At 48.3% G+C, this 18,514-nt stretch overlaps 1 long non-coding RNA gene across 1 annotated transcript; it reads left to right on the forward strand.

Annotated features, from left to right (window-relative positions):
- Positions 1–2,532: 2,532 nt before the first annotated feature.
- On the forward strand, positions 2,533–17,654 carry LOC129023262 (uncharacterized). Its single transcript, XR_008496743.2, has 4 exons — positions 2,533–2,904; positions 12,906–13,036; positions 15,988–16,183; positions 17,593–17,654. It is a non-coding gene; the product is annotated as an uncharacterized LOC129023262 (long non-coding RNA).
- Positions 17,655–18,514: the final 860 nt, after the last annotated feature.

Consider the following 18,514-nt stretch of genomic DNA (forward strand, 5'->3'; position numbering starts at 1 on the left):
GAAGTGGCCGGTGTCTCCGATGTGGGGCACTAGTTCAGAGGCTTGCAGTTATCAACTTTTCTTTGCTGGGAGGTATAGAAAGGGGAAACTGGTATTAATGAGATCCCGCTATCTGTGGAAGGTATTCATACTTACATGATTTTCCTTTCATTTCCCAATTATCTGTGGAGGCTTTGAGATTTAAATGAGTAAACTGAGGCTCGGAGAGGGTAGGAGGGTGAGTCATGCCTCATGAGTGGCAGAGCAGATCATACAACAGGGCTATGGCAGATGCCCAGGGCTGCCGAGTCTGGGACTGCTTCGTGGCCTGGAAATGTCAGAATGACACCAGTCTAGCCCAGGCACAGTGGCTCACGTCTGCAATTCCAGGACTTGGGGAGGCCGAGGTGGGCAGATCACTTGAGGTCAGGAGTTCGAAACCAGCCTGGCCAATATGGCGAAAACCATCTCTACTACAAATTCAAAAATTAGCCAGTTGTGTTGTTGGGCGCCTATAGTCCCAGATACTCAGGAGCCTGAGGTACAAGAATCGCTTGGACCCGGAAGGCAGAGGCTGCAGTGAGCTGAGATCAAACCATTGCACTCCAGCCTGGGTGTCAGAGCGAGACTTATCACAAACAAACAAACAAAAGAATCACACCAGCCTAGAGCGAGTAGGACAACTAGAATCTCAGCAGCCACAGCACTGGGTGGATCATCGCCCTGGAGAGGGGATCGTGAGGGCTTAGAGTCACAGTGTCATCCAAGAAGGACTTGTCAGCCTCTGCAGAGGCTGCCTCTCACCTGCGGAACACGTACCCACTGTGCTTTAAGTCCTGGAGCGATTTGGTTCAGCCTTCTCAGGTGTATGGTTTTACGCCTTGGCTTTTCCATTGTGTCCACATTTTCTCAGAAAATGCAAATTTCTTGAGAAGTGACCTCATTCCCTCACCCGCAGCAGACAAAGGTAATTCTTGGCACTCAGATATCCAATAGTGCTTTGATTTTAAATTTTCTATGTAACTTTGAAAAGTACTCTCCCATTCCACCAAGCAAAAAAAAAAAAAAAAAAAAGCCCTAGGGCAGGGGTGGAGGGATTGGGGCGTAAGGGGAACCTCCAATTCCATCCAGAGGAGGGCACTAGTCCATCTGCTCAGGCCCTCCCCACATCGAGGTGCTCCTAGGTCCCCAAGAAAATCTCTTGATCCACCCAAAGAATCCCAAACTACTGACCATTGGTTTCCAAGGTCCATGAGTCATGACACTCTTAGACTTACTTAGCTGGTAAGATGCTTCTTATTTGAAAAACACAAAATCAAGAAAGCTCCTGGCTGAGCAGCTAGAGGCATAAGAAACCTTGGAATCCTAAACCATCAGGGTCTCTGGCTTTGTCAGTCTCTGTTGGGATCCGAGATAAGTGAAGTCAGGGGTAAAGAAAATAAATCAGCAGCTTCCCAGGGTGCTGGAAAGGCTGTCAGGTAGAACTTCCTTCTATGTGGCTCCAGGGAGCAGAACTTGGGTAAAGCTTCAGAAAGGCCGCTGTGGGTTTCACATGCAGCTGTTCCTAACCCCTGGGGCTGTCAGGAATTCTGTCTTGCTAAGGAAGGAAGGCCAGGCAGTGCAGGTGGAGGTGGGGGTTCTGGGGAGGTGGGTGCTGGGGGACTGTGCACCGAGGAAGATGTGGGGCCTTCAGGGTCACACCTCCCACCCCCAGAATTCTACAGACAAAGATGCTGTGATGTATAACTAGGAAGGGTGAAGGTGGGGGGACAGCCACTGAAACAGAGCCAGGATTGTGAGCTCTAACCCAGGGGTTTTCCTCTCAACACCATCTGGGGCACGCTTTTAGAGCATCTCCCCTCTCCATTCACTCTACACCCTCCTTTCCACCCACTGGGAGGCTCCATCTTCCTCAGCTGACTCCCACACAGAGGCAGAAGAGGGAGAAGCCGCCTCCACCCTGAGGAGCTTGGGGGCAAACATCTGCTCCCTGCCATTGTTTCCCCTTATTTAGTGGGTGGGAAGGACCTGGCAGAGCTCTTCAGCCAAATCACACACCCAGGCGACAGTTTGGTGAACCCTCCTCCAGGGGAACCGGGGAAAGCTGAAAATGCCTGTTGGCCTAACAGGGGTTTTCAGAGTGTCACTCCCATGCTGTGTGGGTGGGGCGGAGAGGTGACATTCACCCTCCTTGGCAGCACCCGTTGTGTCCCTCGTGTGTTCTCCGGCTGCAGAGCCCAGTGAGGCTATGCGGTGACGGATACAGTCACTTGTGCCTCTCTCTCCCTTCTGCTCCCCACCGCCCCATGCCACTTCTACCCACTCAGGCTTGCAGCAGAGGGCCTGGAGTCTTGGGTGTGGGCGGGTGTTTATCTCATCAGACAACTAAAGTTTTGCCAGGGCTGGGCTGCGGGTTCACAAATTCACTTGCTGACCTGCTTAGGAAACACAGGGCAGGGTTTTGTTCCAGTGCCTTCCTGGCAGCCACACCCACTTAACACCAAGTTCCAAATGCCAGGTCTGAGACAGAGGGGATCGCAGTGGAGACTGCACTCGCTTCAGCATTTACCAGCTCTGGTAATATCTGTTGAGCAACTGCTCCATGGCAGGGCTGGGGATGTGACCCGTGAACAAATTGGCCAGGGCAGGTCCCTGCTCGGACCTGTGGTGCTTGCAGTCACCGTCTGGGGAGGGACTGCAAAACCACACAGACAGTATGACAGACGGTGCACCATGAGGAGAAGGCCTGGCTTCCATGAAAATGTGCCACAGCGGGAGCAAAGTAAATGAGATTGGAAGGGGTCAGGAGGAAATGACACTGAAGCTCAGAGGAAGAGAATTTAACCAGGACTGGACTGTCTTCCCGGGGCGATCAGAGCAAAGGCGCTAAGATGACAGGAGCCACTATGCTTCTGAAGAAGCCAGGTGGGTGCTGACTCACAGTTCTTATTCTGGTCTTTCTCATGACTTATCTGTGGCCTGACCCACAGCCCTTCATTTCTCCCTGGACAACGTGGCTGTCCAGAGGAGAGGAGACTGGGTGTCCAAAGTACTGCCAGCCCCTGCGTTGTTGTTATCAATTACAACGTGTTATTTCCAGCTTCTACCCTCTCCACAAAAAAAAGAGCCTTCTGGGAGAGGACACCTGCCCAGACATAGCCTGGACTCCGCAGGGGTTCCCACAAGCACATCCAGGCTCTGTCATTCCCTCCTTGTAGATGATCTGGCAAATTTGGAGTTTGACTCCTAATTCTGCTGCCTCAATCCCTGCCCCTCTCCTCACATTACCACTGTGGACGGTCACATGTGCGCTTCCCCTGTTGAACTCAGACATGCATGCATGTCAAGGGGAATCATACATTTCTTCTAGAATTTCTTTTCTTTTCTTTTTTTTTTTTGAGACAGAGTCTCACTCTGTCTCCAGGCTGGAGTGCAGTGGCGCAATCTCGGTTCACTGCAGCCTCCACCTCCTGGGTTCTAGCAGTTCTCTGCCTCAGCCTCCCGAGTAGCTGGGATTATAGGCACCCACCACCATGCCCGGCTAATTTTTGTATTTTTAGTAGAGACAGGGTTTCACCATCTTGGCCAGGCTGGTCTTGAACTCCTGACCTCGTGATCCATCCGCCTCAGCCTCCCAAAGTGCTGGGATTACAGGCATGAGCCACCGTGCCTGGCCTAGAATTTCTTTTAACTGAATAATTTATCTTCCATTAGTATATGTGCTTCTCTCTGTGTTTGTTTTTCGTTTTTGGTTTTTTGTTTTTTTGAGACGGAATCTCGCTCTGTCGCCTAGCCTGGAGTGCAGTGGCGCCATCTCAGCTCACTGCAAGCTCCGCCTCCTGGGTTTACACCATTCTCCTGTCTCAGCCTCCTGAGTAGCTGGGACTACAGGTGCCCGCCACCACGCCCGGCTAATTTTTTGTATTTTTTTTAGTAGAGACAGGGTTTCACTGTGTTAGCCAGGATGATCTCGATCTCCTGACCTTGTGATCCACCCGTCTTGGCCTCCCAAAATGCTGGGATTACAGGCGTGAGCCACCGCGCCCGGCCCTCTCTTTGTTTTTATTTTATTTTTATTATTTATTATTATTTTTATTTATTTATTTATTTTTGAGACAGAGTTTCGTTCTTGTTGCCCAAGCTGGAGTGCAATGGCGCTATCTCAGCCCACTGCAACCTCTGCCTCCTGCATTCAAGCTATTCTCCTGCCTCAGCCTCCGCAGCAGCTGGGATTACAGGCATGCACCACCATGCCTGGCTAACTTTGCAGTTTTAGTAGAGACGGGATTTCTCCATGTTGGTCAGGCTGGTCTCGAACTCCCAATCTCAGGTGATCCGCCTGCCTCTGCCTCCCAAAGTGTTGGGGTTACAGGCGTGAGCCACCGTGCCTGGCCTCTCTCTTTGTTTTTAACTGCTTCATTGTTTTACTTAGTCTGGATGTCATAATTTATTTACTTGTTTGTTTGTTTATGTTTTTAGAGTCAGGGTCTTTCTCTGTTGTCCAAGCTGGAGTGTAGTGGTGTGATCATGGCTCACTGCAGCCTCGACCTCCCAGGCTCAAGAGATCCTCCTGCCTCAGCCTCCTAAGTGGCTGGGACTACAGGCATGCACCACCATGCCACCAAATTTTATGTTTTTGGTAGAGATGGGGCCTTGCTGCTTTGCCCAGGCTGGTCTCAAACCCTCAGCCTCAAGCTGTTCTCACACCTTAGCCTCCCAAAGTTGCAATTACAGTTCTTATCCACCAGGATGTGATGATTTATTTAATGATTTCCTTATTGATAGATATTTTGGGTCCCCCTTACCTTTTATTTATTTCTCCTTTTTTTTTTTTTTTTGTGCTATTTTACCTTGGGTGACTTTTTAATAAGGTGAACTTAAGGTGGGTTGGAGTTCAGATTTTTTTTTTTTTAGAAAACTTCCAACAGATAAAGATGAGGAACCCACTACTAATGATGTTGAAATTGTTTTTGTTTTTCTTGTAATAAGTCCTATTTGGAACCTTGGCCCATTTGCTACTGGGCCAGCCCCCTCCTGCTAGGATGACCTTAGCCCCCTGGGCCAGCCCTGCTTCCCCAGTCCCCACCCACTGGTGCAGTGGTGATGAGACACCTCCCGCTGCTTCCTCTGAGCCCTCCTTCGACACTGATAGGCCGGGCTCACTCTTGCAGGGCTGGAATTTGCCAAGCTTGCCTCCCTCCCTCTGGGAATGAGCACTCCCCACCCCTCCCCCTTCATTTTCTCTGGAGCCTTTGGGACAAACAACTCTCTAGGACGGAGCTACCTCCTAAGGGAGGCCCCTCTGGCCTCTTCCTTGGCATCTGTGACCACCTGCGTCTGCCACAGCTTCTCTGGTCCAGCCTGACCTGATGAGTCTATTTGTACTTCCTCACTGTCTTCTTTGAACCTTGATTTCTGAGGACGTTTCCAATCCCACCCCCAGCCAGAGTCCTTCCGTTCTCTCCTGATGTTTCTCCCCAGCTCAGGGCCTTTTGTTTTCCACCCCAACCCTCCCTGCAGGTTTGTCCCACTTTGCCAGGAGCTCTCCAGCCCAGCAGCCTCTCCTCTTACTAATCTCTTTTCTAAACGCTGTCTTCTGTAGCCAGGTCTACCCAACAGAAAGTGAAGAAGGTTGGCAATTATCTAATGAGTCCACACAATGTAGACAGCCAATTAAAATATCCTTGACACAACCAATCCCCTTCACTTTGTTGAAAGCTGAACTCCAGTGAGGCCTGCCCCTGACAAAATCTGTCACACCATCTAGATGATTGGGGTGACAAGAACCGATGTTTATCTAACTAGCAAGTGAGAATTTCAGCTTTCTCTAGGTCTGGCTGCCATCTCTCCAAATAAAGGATAGTCCAATGTACCCACAAACAAATAAACAAAACAAAAGAGAAAACACACGCCACAAAAACTACTTTCTTAGTGTAGGTGTCTAATTGTGAACTGAGATCCACCCTCAAAATAGGAATTTCTGCGGAAGGTACTGTTTTTGTGGTGACTGAAATCCCAGCGTTCTATCTGTAGGAGCACCCTGGTGCAAAACACAGTGCACAGTGGAGTGCTGTAGCTTTCGCGTCTCCAGGGACTTTGATGTCCCTCCCTCTTGCCTTGTTGAAAAATTCAAACTAGAAGAATCCTATGAAATAAAATGCAATTAATAAGCACTCTTTAGGTGTTTAGGGCTGGTTAAAGACAGAAGCTAGGGCCGGGCGCGGTGGCTCACGCCTGTAATCCCAGCACTTTGGGAGGCCGAGGCAGGCAGATCACCTGAGGTCAGAAGTTCGAGACCAGCCTGATCAACATGGAGAAACCCTGTCTCTACTAAAAATAGAAAATTAGCCAGGCGTGGTGGTGCATGCCTGTAATTCCAGCAACTTGGGAGGCTGAGGCAAGAGAATCACTTGAACTTGGGAGGCAGAGGTTGTGGTGAGCCAAGATCGCACCATTGTGCTCCAGCCTAGGAAACAAGAGCAAAACTCTGTCTCGAAAAAAAAAAAAAGTAGCTGGGCGAGGTGGCGGGCGCCTGTAGTCCCAGCTACTTGGGAGGCTAAGGCAGGAGAATGGCGTGAACCTGGGAGGCAGAGCTTGCAGTGAGCCGAGGTTGTGCCACTGCACTCCAGCCTGGGTGACAGTGCGAGACTCTGTCTCAAAAAAAAAAAAAAAAAAAAGACAGAAGCTACTTCTCTGACCACACAGTTATCTTCTATTTGACAATTTGAGTCAGAGCATTTAATCTTCCACTTCAATTATTTACAAAACACTTAAATTATTTTAGTTATTTTCTTTTTTTTTTTTTAGTAGAGACGGGGTTTCACCGTGTTAGCCAGGATGGTCTCGATCTCCTGACCTCGTGATCCGCCCGCCTTGGCCTCCCAAAGTGCTGGGATTACAGGCGTGAGTCACCGTGCCCGGCCTATTTATTTTATTGAACTGACACTAGATGTATTATTATTATTATTATTTTTTCAGATGGAGTTTCACTCTTGTTGCCCAGGCTGGAGTGCAATGGCCCGATCTCAGCTCACTGCAACCTTCGTCTCCCGGGTTCAAGTGATTCTCCTGCCTCAACCTCCCAAGTAGCTGGGATTACAAACACCCACCACCATGCCCGGCTAATTTTTGTATTTTTAGTAGAGACCAGGTTTCGCCATGTTGGCCAGACTGGTCTCGAACTCCTGACCTCAGGTGATCTGCCCGCCTCAGCCTCCCAAAGTGCTGGGATTACAGGCATGAGCCACCGTGCCTGACCTCATTATTATTATTATTTCCTTTTTTATTTTTATTTTTTTTATTGAGACAGAGTATTGCCCAGGGTGGAGTGCAGTGGCACAACCTCAGCTCACTGCAACCTTCATCTCCCAGGTTCAAGTGATTCTCCTGCCTCAGCCTCCCGAGTAGCAGGGATTACAGGCATGTGCCACCACACCAATGTAATTTTTGTATTTTTAGTAGAGACGGGGTTTCGCCACGTTGGCCAGACTGGTCTCGAACTCCTGCCTCAGGTGATCCATTCGCCTTGGCCTCTCAAAGTGCTGGGATTACAAGAGTGAGCCACTGCGCCAGCTATTTTTTTTTTTTCTTTGAGACGGAGTCTAGCTCTGTCGCCCAGGCTGGAGTGCAGTGGCACTATCTCGGCTCACTGCAACCTCTGCCTCCTGGGCTCAAGGGATTCTCCTGCCTCAGCCTCCAGAGTAGCTGGGATTACAGGCCAGCACCACCATGCCCAACTAATTTTTGTATTTTTAGTAGAGACGGGGTTTCACTGTGTTGGCCAGGATGGTCTCCGTCTCTTGACCTCGTGATCCACCCGCCTCAGCTTCCCAAAGTGCTGGGATTACAGGCGTGAGCCACTCTGCCCAGCCTTTCTTCCTTTTTTTTTTAAGATGGAGTCTCGCTCTGTTGCCCAGGCTGGAGCGCAGTGGCACAATCTCAGCTCACTGCAACCTCCGCCCCCACCCCGCCCTCCCTGCCCCGCCCGGGTTAAAGCGCTTCTCCCGCCTTGGCCTCCTGAGTAGCTCGGATTACAGGCACCTGCCATCATGCCCGGCTAATTTTTTTTTTGTATTTTTGTAGCGATGGGGTTTCACCATGTTGGCCAGGCTGGTCTCGAGCTCCTGACCTCAGTTGATCCACCCGCCTCGGCCCCCCAAAGTGCTGGGACTACAGGCCTGAGCCACCGCGCCCGGCCTTATTTTGTCTTGTTTTAGAAAATAAACCAATAGGCCGGGCGCGGTGGCTCATGCCTGTAATCCCAGCACTTTGGGAGGCCGAGGCGGGTGGATCACGAGGTCAGGAGCTCGAGACCAGCCTGACCAACATGGTGAAACCCCATATCTGCTAAAACTACAAAAATTAGCTGGGCATGGTGATGCATGCCTGTAATCCCAGCTACTCAGGAGGCTGAGGCAGGAGAATTGCTTGAACCCGGGAGGCAGAGGTTGCAGTGAGTCGAGATCATGCCACTGTACTCCAGCCTGGGTGACAGAGTGAGACTCTGTCTCAAAAAAAAAGAAATAAAGAAAGAAAGAAAGAAAATAAACCAATACAATAGCTGGGCGCAGTGGGTCATGCCTGTAATCCCAGGACTTTGGGAGGCCGAGATGGGTGGATCACTTGAGGTCAGGAGTTCCAGACCAGCCTGGCCAAATTGGTGAAACCCGGTCTCTACTAAAAACACAAAAATTGGCTGGGCATGGTGGCACGTGTATGTAGTCCTAGCTACTCTGGAGGCTGAGACAGGAGAATCACTTGAACCCCAGAGGAGGAGATTGCAGTGAGCTGAGACTTGCAACTGCACTCCAGCCTGGATGACAGAGCGAACTCCGTCTCAAAAAAGGAAAGAGAAGAGGGGAGGGGAGGGGAGGGGAGGGGAGGGGAGAAAAGAAGAGAAGAGAAAAGAAAAGAAACCAGTAGTCTATCAGGCACAGCAGCTCATGCTTATAATCCCAGCACTTTGGGAGGCTGAGGCAGGCAGATCACGAGGTCAGGAGTTTGAAACCAGCCTGGCCAACATGGTGAAACCTCATCTCTACTAAACATACAAAAATTAGGCAGGCATGGTGGTGTGCACCTGTAATTCCCACTACTCAGGAGGCTGAGGCAGGAGAATAGCTTGAACCCAGGAGGTGGAGGTTGAAGTGAGCCGAGGTGGTGCCACTGCACTCCAGCCTGGGACAGAGTGAGACTCTGTCTCAAAAAAAAAAAAAAAAAGAAAAGAAAAGAAAAGAAAGGAAACAATAGTCAAAACCTTCTGACAATTTTTAAGATTTGACCATTAATTTTTTTTTTTTTTTTGAGACAGAGTCTCACTCTGTTGCCCAGCCTGGAGTGCAGTGCCATGATCTTGGCTCACTGCAACCTCCACCTCCTGGGTTCAAGCGATTCTCCTGCCTTAGCCTCCAGAGTAGCTGGGATTACAGGTATGCACCATCACGCTCAGCTAATTTTTTCTTTTTCTTTTTTTTTTTGAAACAGAATCTCGCTCTGTCACCAGGCTGGAGTGCAGTGGCTCCATCTCGGCTCACTGCAACCTCCACTTCCTGATTCAAGTGATTCTCCTGCCTCAGCCTCCCCAGTAGCTGGAACTACAGGCACATGCCACCACACCCAGCTAATTTTTGTATTTTTAGTAGAGACGGGGTTTCACCATATTGGCCAGGCTTATCTCAAACTCCCGACCTCAGGTGATCTGCCCGCTTTGGCCTCCCAAAGTGTTGGGATTACAGGTATGAGCCACCGTGCCCGGCCGCTCAGCTAATTTTTGTAGTTTTAGTAGAGACAGGATTTCACCATGTTGGCGGGGCTGGTCTCAAACTCCTGACCTCTGGTGATCCACTCGCCTCAACCTCCCAAAATCCTGGGATGATAGGCGTGAGCCACTGTGCCTGGTCTTGACCGTTAATATTGAACTGGATTTAAAATACCTTTTGTGGCCAGATACTCATGCCTGTCATCCCAGCACTTTGGGAGGCTAAGGAAGGAGGATTGCTTGAGCCTGGGAGTTCAAGACCACTCTGGACAATATAGAGAACTTGCCTCTACAAAGAAAAAAAAAACGCCTAGTGTGGTGGAGCAAGCCCATTGTCCCAGCTACTCAGGAGGCCGAAGTGTGAGGATCACCTGAGCCTGGGAGGTCGAGGCGGCAGTAAGCCATGATCACCACTGCATTCCGGCCCAGGCAACAGACAGAGACCCTGTGTCTAATATATATATAGGGGGCTTAGGGAGAAAGAAAGTATTAGCTTTGCTTTCAGGATGTTTGTGTTATATCCCATTCCCAGGACGAGCACCAGGGGGAGGGGAGGAACGGGAAGAAAGAAGGCACTGTTTAGAGAACGCTCTTCAGAGAGACCCCAAATGTATTTTCATTTGTTTTAATTATTCAAAACAAGAGTGCATTGTGGGCTGGGCGCGGTGGCTCATGCCTGTAATCCCAGCAATTTGGGAGGTTGAGGCAGGCGGATCACCTGAGGCCAGGACTTCGAGACCAGCCTGGCCAACATGGTGACTTTATATATATATACATACACACACATATATATGTGTATATACATATATACACATATATATGTATATATACATATACACATACACATATATACACATATTTATGTGTATATACATATACACATACACATATATACACATACACATATATGTGTATATATATATATATCCTTTGGGAAAATATATATATATATACATATATCCTTTGGGAAAATATTAACTTAAAAACCACAATGCACTCTTTTTTTTTTTTTTTTTTGAGACGGAGTCTCACTCTGTCACCCAGGCTGGAGTGCAATGGCGCGATCTCAGCTCACTGCAATCTCTGCCTCTTGGGTTCAAGCGATTCTCCTGCCTCAGCCTCCCAAGTAGCTGGAAGTACAGGTGCCCACCACCATGCCAGGCTGATTTTTTTTTTTTTTTAATTTTTAGTAGAGACAGGGTTTCACTATGTTGGCCAGGCTGGTCTGGAACTCCTAACCTCATGATCGGACTGCTCGGCCTCCCAAAGTGCTGGGATTACAGGCGTGAGCCACTGCACCCGGCCCTTTTTTGTTTTTTTGAGACAGAGTCTCGCTCTGTCGCCCAGGCTGGAGTGCAATGGTGCAATCTCGGCTCACTGCAACCTCCATCTCCCAGGTTCAAGCAATTCTCCTGCCTCAGCCTCCCTAGTAACTGGGATTACAGGCGCGTGCCACCTCGCCCAGCTAATTTTTGTATTTTTAGTAGAGGTTGGGTTTCACCATGTTGGTCAGGCTGGTCTCGAAGTCCTGGCCTCAGGTGATCCGCCTGCCTCAGCCTCCCAAATTGCCGGGATTACAGGCATGAGCCACCGCGCCCAGCCCACAATGCACTCTTGTTTTGAATAATTAAAACAAATAAAAATACATTTGGGGTTTCTCTGAAGAGCATTCTCTAAACAGTGCCTTCTTTTTTCCCGTCCCTCCCCTCCCCCGCTGGTGCTCGTCCTGGGAATGGGATATAACACAAACATCCTGAAAGCAAAGCTAATACTTTCTTTCTCCCTAAGCCCCCTTTAAACCTCTCCACTGGGGTGCCTTTCTAAATGTGCACATTGATCTCATGGATTTAGAGAGCTAAGGTTGGTCTCAGGTACCAGCTCCACCTGCTTGTTAGCTGTGTGTCTTTGGGCAAGTACTTTTCCCTACACAATACTCAGTTTTCTCATCTACACAGTGGGGAATACAACCACCTGCCAGGGTTGTGATAACTAAGATTGTCCAGATGCAGTGACTCACGACAGTAATCCCAGCACTTTGGGAGGCTGAAGCAGGAGGATCGCTTGAGGTCAGGAGATTGAGCCTGTGGTGAGCTATGATCACGCCACTGCACTCCAGCCTGGGAGACAGAGTGAGACCCTGTCTAAAAAAAAAAATTAAAAAAAAAAAGGCTGGGCACAGTGGCTCACAACTGTAATCCCAGCACTTTGGGAGGCCAAGGCAGGTGGATCACCTGAGGTCAGGAGTTCAAGACCAGCCTGGCCAACATGGTGAAACCCTGGCTCTACTAAAAATACAAAAATTAGCCGGGTGTGGTGGCAGGTGCCTGTAATCCCAGCTACTCAGGAGGCTGACGCAGAAGAGTTGCTTGAACCCGGGAGGCGGAGGTTGCAGTGAGCTGAGATCGCACCACTGCGCTCCAGCCTGGGCAACAAGAGAGAAACTCCCTCTCAAAAAAAGAAAAAAAAAAAAGAAAAGAAATAGCTAAGATACCATATTTGTAAAAATTGCTTTAAAATGAAAAACAACACATCCCTGATGGTTCTCTTTGTGTGTGTATATGTGAATTTGAGACAGCATACTCATGGTTCTTTTTTTTTTTTTTTTTTGAGACAGAGTCTTGCTCTGTCGCCAGGCCGGAGTGCAGTGGTGCAATCTCGGCTCACTGCAATCTCCACCTCCCTGGTTCAAGCATTTCCCCTGCCTCAGCCTCCCGAGTAGCTGGAATTACAGGCGCATGTCACCACACCCAGCTAATTTTTTTGTATTTTCAGTAGAGACGGGGTTTTGCCATGTTGGCCAGATTGGTCTTGAATTCCTGACCTCAGGCAATCCACCTGCCTCAGCCTCCCAAAGTGCTGGCATTACAGGTGTGATCCACCGCGCCCGGCCACTGATGGTTCTAATGTGAATAAAATTACAAATACACTCTATTTGTTGAATTATGCAATAAATACTCATAAACATGGCTGGGAGGTGGATTTAAGCCCACAGGGCTTATGAAACCACTTAAGAAAAATATCACAAATCATTAAATTTTCGATATGAAAGAAAGGCTTCAGTAAACCTTCACAATGTCTTCGTATTTCTCACTCATAGAGTCTAGGATTTTTAGGTGTCACAGGTCTTTAGATCTAGCAGAAGATTCCTTTCCCTCATATTTCCCTCCAGGATCCTTCCTCTGGTTATTCATTCATTCTAGAGTGAGAAATCTCTAGGGGACAGTCTCCACGGGCTGGACGCTTGTGAGTCGTGATGGACAGAACATAGACCCCGGACTGTCATGAGCTAGGACATCTTGGGTAAGTCCCAAAGCCTCTGAGCCCCCATTTCCTGAGCTATAAAACAAGCATAATAATGCCAACATGGGTAGGAAACGTGAAGATTAAGTAAAGATGTGTAATTGAAAACAGTTTGTAAATTCTACAGTGCTCTATAAAATAAGCCATTAGGCCAGGCGCGGTGGCTCATGCCTGTAATCCCAGCACTTTGGGAGGCTGAGGCGGGTGGATCACCTGAGGTCAGGAGTTTGAGAGTAGCCTGGCCAACATGGTGAAACCTTGTCTCTACTAAAACTACAAAAAAAAAAAAAAAAATTAGCTGGTTCTGGTGGTGCACACCTGGATTCTCAGCTACTCAGGGAGGCTGAGACAGGAGAATCACTTGAACCCAAGAGGCAGAGGTTGCATGAGCCAAGATCCTACCACTGCATTCCAGCCTGGGTGACAGAGGAAGACTCCATCTCAAAAATAAATAAATAAATAAATAAATAAACCTAATAAATCTAAATAAATCTAATAAATTAGATTTTTTTTCTTTGAGTCTCCCTCTGTCACCCAGACACTCTAGTGGAGTGGGACGATCTCAGCTCACTGCAACCTCTACCATCTGCATTCAAATGATTCTCTTGCCTCAGTCTCCCAAGCAGCTGGGATTATAGGCGTGCACCACCATGCCAGGCCAATTTTTGTATTTTTTAGTAGAGATGGGGTTTTACCATCTTGGCCAGGCTGGTCTCGAACTCCTGACTCAGGCGATCTGCCTGCCTCGACCTCCCAAAGTGCTGGGTTACAGGCATGAGCCACGGCACCCAGACACATCCGGCTATTTTTAAATTTTTTGGAGAGATGGGATCTTGCTATGTTGCCCAGCTGGTCTCAAACTCCTGGGCTCAAGTGATCCTCCTGCCTTAGCCTCCCAAAGTGCTGTAGCTATGGGTATGAGCCACCCTGCAGACAGATCTGCCTCTTTTTTTTTTTTTTTTTAAGATCCACCTTTTTTGATGCATTCCTGCTTTATTCTGACTCACTCCTTCTGCTCTGAGGCAGTCACAGAGCACTCCCTTCTTGTGGATCATTAGGGTCCAGGATCAAGCAGCCTTCTCAGAAGCCAGGGGAACCCCTATTGGAGTCCAGGCTCCTCTGGAGTTTACCCTGCTTTCTTTTTCTTTTTTGAGAGGGAATCTCACTCTGTCACCAAGGCTGGAGTGCAGTGGCGCAATCTTGGCTCACTGCAGCTTCCACCTTCTGGGTTCAAACAATTCTCCTGCCTCAGTAGGAGGCAGGAGATCCTGAGTAGCTGGGATTATAGGCATGTGCCACCACACCCGGCTGATTTCTGTATTTTTAATAGAAATGGGGTTTCACCTTGTTGGCCAGGTTGTTCTGGAACCCGTGACCTCAGGTGATCCGCCCCCTCGGCCTTCCAAAGTGGTGGGATTGCAGGTTTCAGCCACCAAGCCCAGTCTTATTCTGCTTTCTTTTTTTTTTTTTTTTTTTTATTTTGAGATGGAGTTTTGCTCTTGTTGCCCAGGCTGGAGTGCAATGGCGCGATCTTGGCTCACCACAACCTCCGCCTCTTGGGTTCAAGCAATTCTTCTGCCTCAGCCTCCTGAGTAGCTGGGATTACAGGCACGTGCCACCACGCCCGGCTAATTTTGTATTTTTAGTAGAGACGGGAGTTTCTCCATGTTGGTCAGGCTGGTCTCGAACTCGCAACCTCAGGTGATCCGCCTGCCTCAGCCTCCTAAGGTGCTGGGATTACAGACGTGAGCCACCGCGCCTGGCTTACTCTGCTTTCTTTAGCTCCTTTCCCTTCCCTTGCTCTTTGCCCTGGTCCTGAGGAAATTTTCCGGAATGGAGGCTGCTTACTCTGTAGCATTTTTCCTAACTGACATCCTTTATGGCTTCCCTAGGCCGTCAGTGAAATCATCACTCCATTAGAAGCCAGTTTTCCCAAACAGCTTCTTTTTCTATTGACACTTCTCTTTGAGAACCCTTCTTTTTCTCCTTTTTTCCTTCATACAGCTCCAGGCCTCTCCCTTTGCCTTCCCTGTCCGTTGTTCTCTCCATCATCTTCCCTGAGGACATCAGCTCTGGGAATCTTCCCTTTCCCTCCACCATCCTCCCTGAGGACATCAGCTCTGGGAACCTTCCCACAAGCGTAGTATTTGTAGTATTCCTGTTTCTAACACTCACTTTACATTCCATGGTTCTTTTCTGAGCACATGAAAGTAGCAATCCAAGGCAGTACAGTCTCATTCTAAAGGAAAGATGGGGATGGATTTCTCTAGCAGTCCTTGTCCTCATGGTTCCAAAAAGAATCAGCATTGTTTGGAAAAGAGCAGACTGCAACCCCCTTCCTCCTCCTCTCACACCATCAGGCCACTTCTGGCCAGGCACGGTGGCTCACATCTCTCACATCTGTAATCCCAGCAGTTTTGGAGGCTGAAGTGGGAGGACCAATTGAGGCCAGGAGTTTGAGACCAGCCTTGGCAACATGGTGAAACCTTGTCTCTACTAAAAATACAAAAATCAGCTGGGCATGGTGGCGGGCACCTGTAATTCCAGTTACTCGGGAGGTTGAGGCAGGAGAATCACTTGAACCCGGGAGGCGGAGGTTGCAGTGAGCTGAGATCGCGCCACTGCACCCCAGCCTGGGGGACAAAAGGGAAACTCTGTTTCAAAAAAAAAAAAAATCTTCTTCAATGGAATTTTTTTTTTTAAGAAACTTGGTTTCATTTTCCATTAAGGTGAAAGCTAACATCTGGGTTCAATTCAGTTCTTAGCCTACACATTCTTGCTTTCTTTCTGTCTTGTCTGCTGTTTTGAGGTGTTTTAGACATTGCTGAGTTTAAGTGCAAGGTGTAATGTAGACACATGTTGGCTAACTTTGGGTTGCTTATTACTAAAAAGATTTTCTTTTCATGTCTTAAAGTTTTGCTTCTTCTCTACCCTCACCGTTATTTTTACAGCATGTATTCTAGCTCCTAAGTAATCAAAACATGTAGTGCTTCAGAAAGTAGGGAAAGTCATGTGTGGTCTGAATTGTAACACCAGAAGGAGAATTGGCGTTTGTGCATCCTTGCCCATGGTGCCAGTCAGAGGTGTTGGCTGAAAGCAATACCATCAACTGTGGGTAACTCGAGCAGAGAAGGAATTGACGAAAAGGTAATTTCCAGGAAGCCTGGAGAACCAGGCTTGGACAGAACCAGGCTTGGACAACAGGCCAAACACCAAGGCTGTCCAGGCACACAGGACACCAGCCAGGACCAGTGTCAGGAACAGCCTGGCTGATAAGCCCCTATGGGTACTGCCTCTAGGGACCCTTGCCTGTGTTTCTGTGCATCAGCTTTAACCATCTCTACCTTTGTGGGCCTCCCTCCAGAAATGAAAGCTTGGGAGGAGTTTCCAATGGGTAAACTGGGCTATTTGTCCATGCCCATACTCCCTGGGGGAAGAGGGAATGCTGGTTCAGCCTTTCGTGGAGGAAGGTGCAGCCCTTCCCCACACCTGGGCGTCCTCACTGAGGAAGACTCACAAATAGGATGAGGGGTTGGGGAGAGGGCAACCAAAGCAATGGCCCAAGTCCACTCTAGCCCACTCTTTCATTCCCAGTACCCACGTGCAACCCTCTTCCAGGAGGAGCTCCCAGAAGCCATGCACCTCCCTGTCCATATTGCCTGTCAGAACTTTTGGTAATTGGGATCAGTTAATGACCCGAGCCAACACTTCAGCTCTCCTCTTTCTGTTTGCCTGATTGCCTGATGGCACAAGGAGACAACATACCAGGTGTCTCTATTCACTTCCCTTTCACCATGTCTCCTTGCGCAAGCACTTCCTGCTTCGGTACTGAAGCCTCGAAACCAGCCGAGAACAGATTCGTGAAGACGGGAAGCAAAAAACTCGAATGGATCATTCAGTATAGCTTTATCCACTTCCACCTCCTGCTTCTTAGCTCTGTGTATTCTGGCTATGGGAGGGGCCAAACCATGTGTTCGTTACTGATTCAGAGCATACACTACATCCTGCCACCTAGCACGCCAATCTCTGAAAGTGTTATAATTGTGTCTTTGGAAACTCATGCCATGTCACTGTTCTGTGACTTCTGGATAATGGGGTATGTGACGAGATGATTGAAACCCATGACAGTAAGTCCGTTGCCTGCTTCTACTTTTCTTTTTTTTCTTTTTTTTTTTTTTTTTGATACAGTGTCTTGAAGGCTCTGTTGCCCAGACTGGAGTGCAGTGGTGCGATCTCAACTCATTGCAACCTCCAGCTCCTGGGTTCATGCCATTCTCCTGCCTCAGCCTTCTGAGTAGCTGAGACTACAGGCACGCACCACCACGCCGCCCGGCTAATTTTTGTATTTTTAGTAGAGATAGGGTTTTGCCATGTTGGCTAGGCTGGTCTTGAACTCCTGACCTCAGGTGACCCGCCTGCCTTGGCCTCCCAAAGTGCTAGGATTACAGGTGTGAGCCACTGCGCCCGGCCATTGCCTGCTTTTTTCACTGTAAAATAATGTTTGTAAGACACCTTGGTGATCTTTAAGGCATTCTTTTTTTTTTTTTTTGGAACAGGGTCTGCTCTGTCACCCAGAGTAGAGTGCGGTGGCACAATCACAGCTCAATGCAGCCTCCAACTCCTGAACTCAGGTGATCCTTCCACCTCAGCCTCTTGAGTAGCTGGAACTACAAGCACATACCACAGTGCCTGGCTAATTTTCATTTTTTTTTTTTGTATTTATTTTTAGTAGAGATGGGGTTTCACCGTGTTAGCCAGGATGGTCTCGATCTCCTGACCTCGTGATCCCACCGCCTCGGCCTCCCAAAGTGCTGGGATTACACGCATGAGCCACCGCGCCCGGCCGACAGTTACTAAATAACAGAGTATGTGCAATGTAAAAGTATATCCTAAAATCACATTGAAAAAAACACGATAAAGAGAAAATATAAAGTATACCATTTGTATAGTGCATAAAGCAACACTGAAAACAGGCCCTGGCACCCAAAGAAACCGTGTTTATTTTCTAAGAAAGCCTTTGTTGACTTTTGTCAAATTCAATACTAGTTACTCTAATCAGGAAAAAAAAAAAGGTGGTATTTTTATTTAAAATCAAAGTTACAATGTCAGGTTCAGTTGCTGTAGTTGCCTAGAACTTTATGGATATGTTGTATTTATGGGTCTATGTACCTGGGATTGAAGTGGATTCATGTGACGCAGAAAACCACAAAAGGGAAAGTATTTACAGGTTTTTTTGTAAAGGGAAGTGTTTTGTAAGTTAATGCTTCACTTTTATGTGACTTTCTCCCCCTAATGATCTAAAACTGCATAGTAGGCAACCGTGGTCACCACTTCGCAAAATGGGCAATAAATTTCATTAATAATCCAATTGATATTATGTGGGTCCAGGGCAGGAAAAAAGATTGCTCCAGCTTTTGTGGAGCTACCATCCCATGTGGATGAAACAGAGTATTGCTGACAGAGGCACACGTACAGAGC

The sequence above is a fragment of the Pongo pygmaeus genome, chromosome 23 (assembly GCF_028885625.2).
Source record: "Pongo pygmaeus isolate AG05252 chromosome 23, NHGRI_mPonPyg2-v2.0_pri, whole genome shotgun sequence".
Lineage (NCBI taxonomy): Eukaryota > Metazoa > Chordata > Mammalia > Primates > Hominidae > Pongo > Pongo pygmaeus.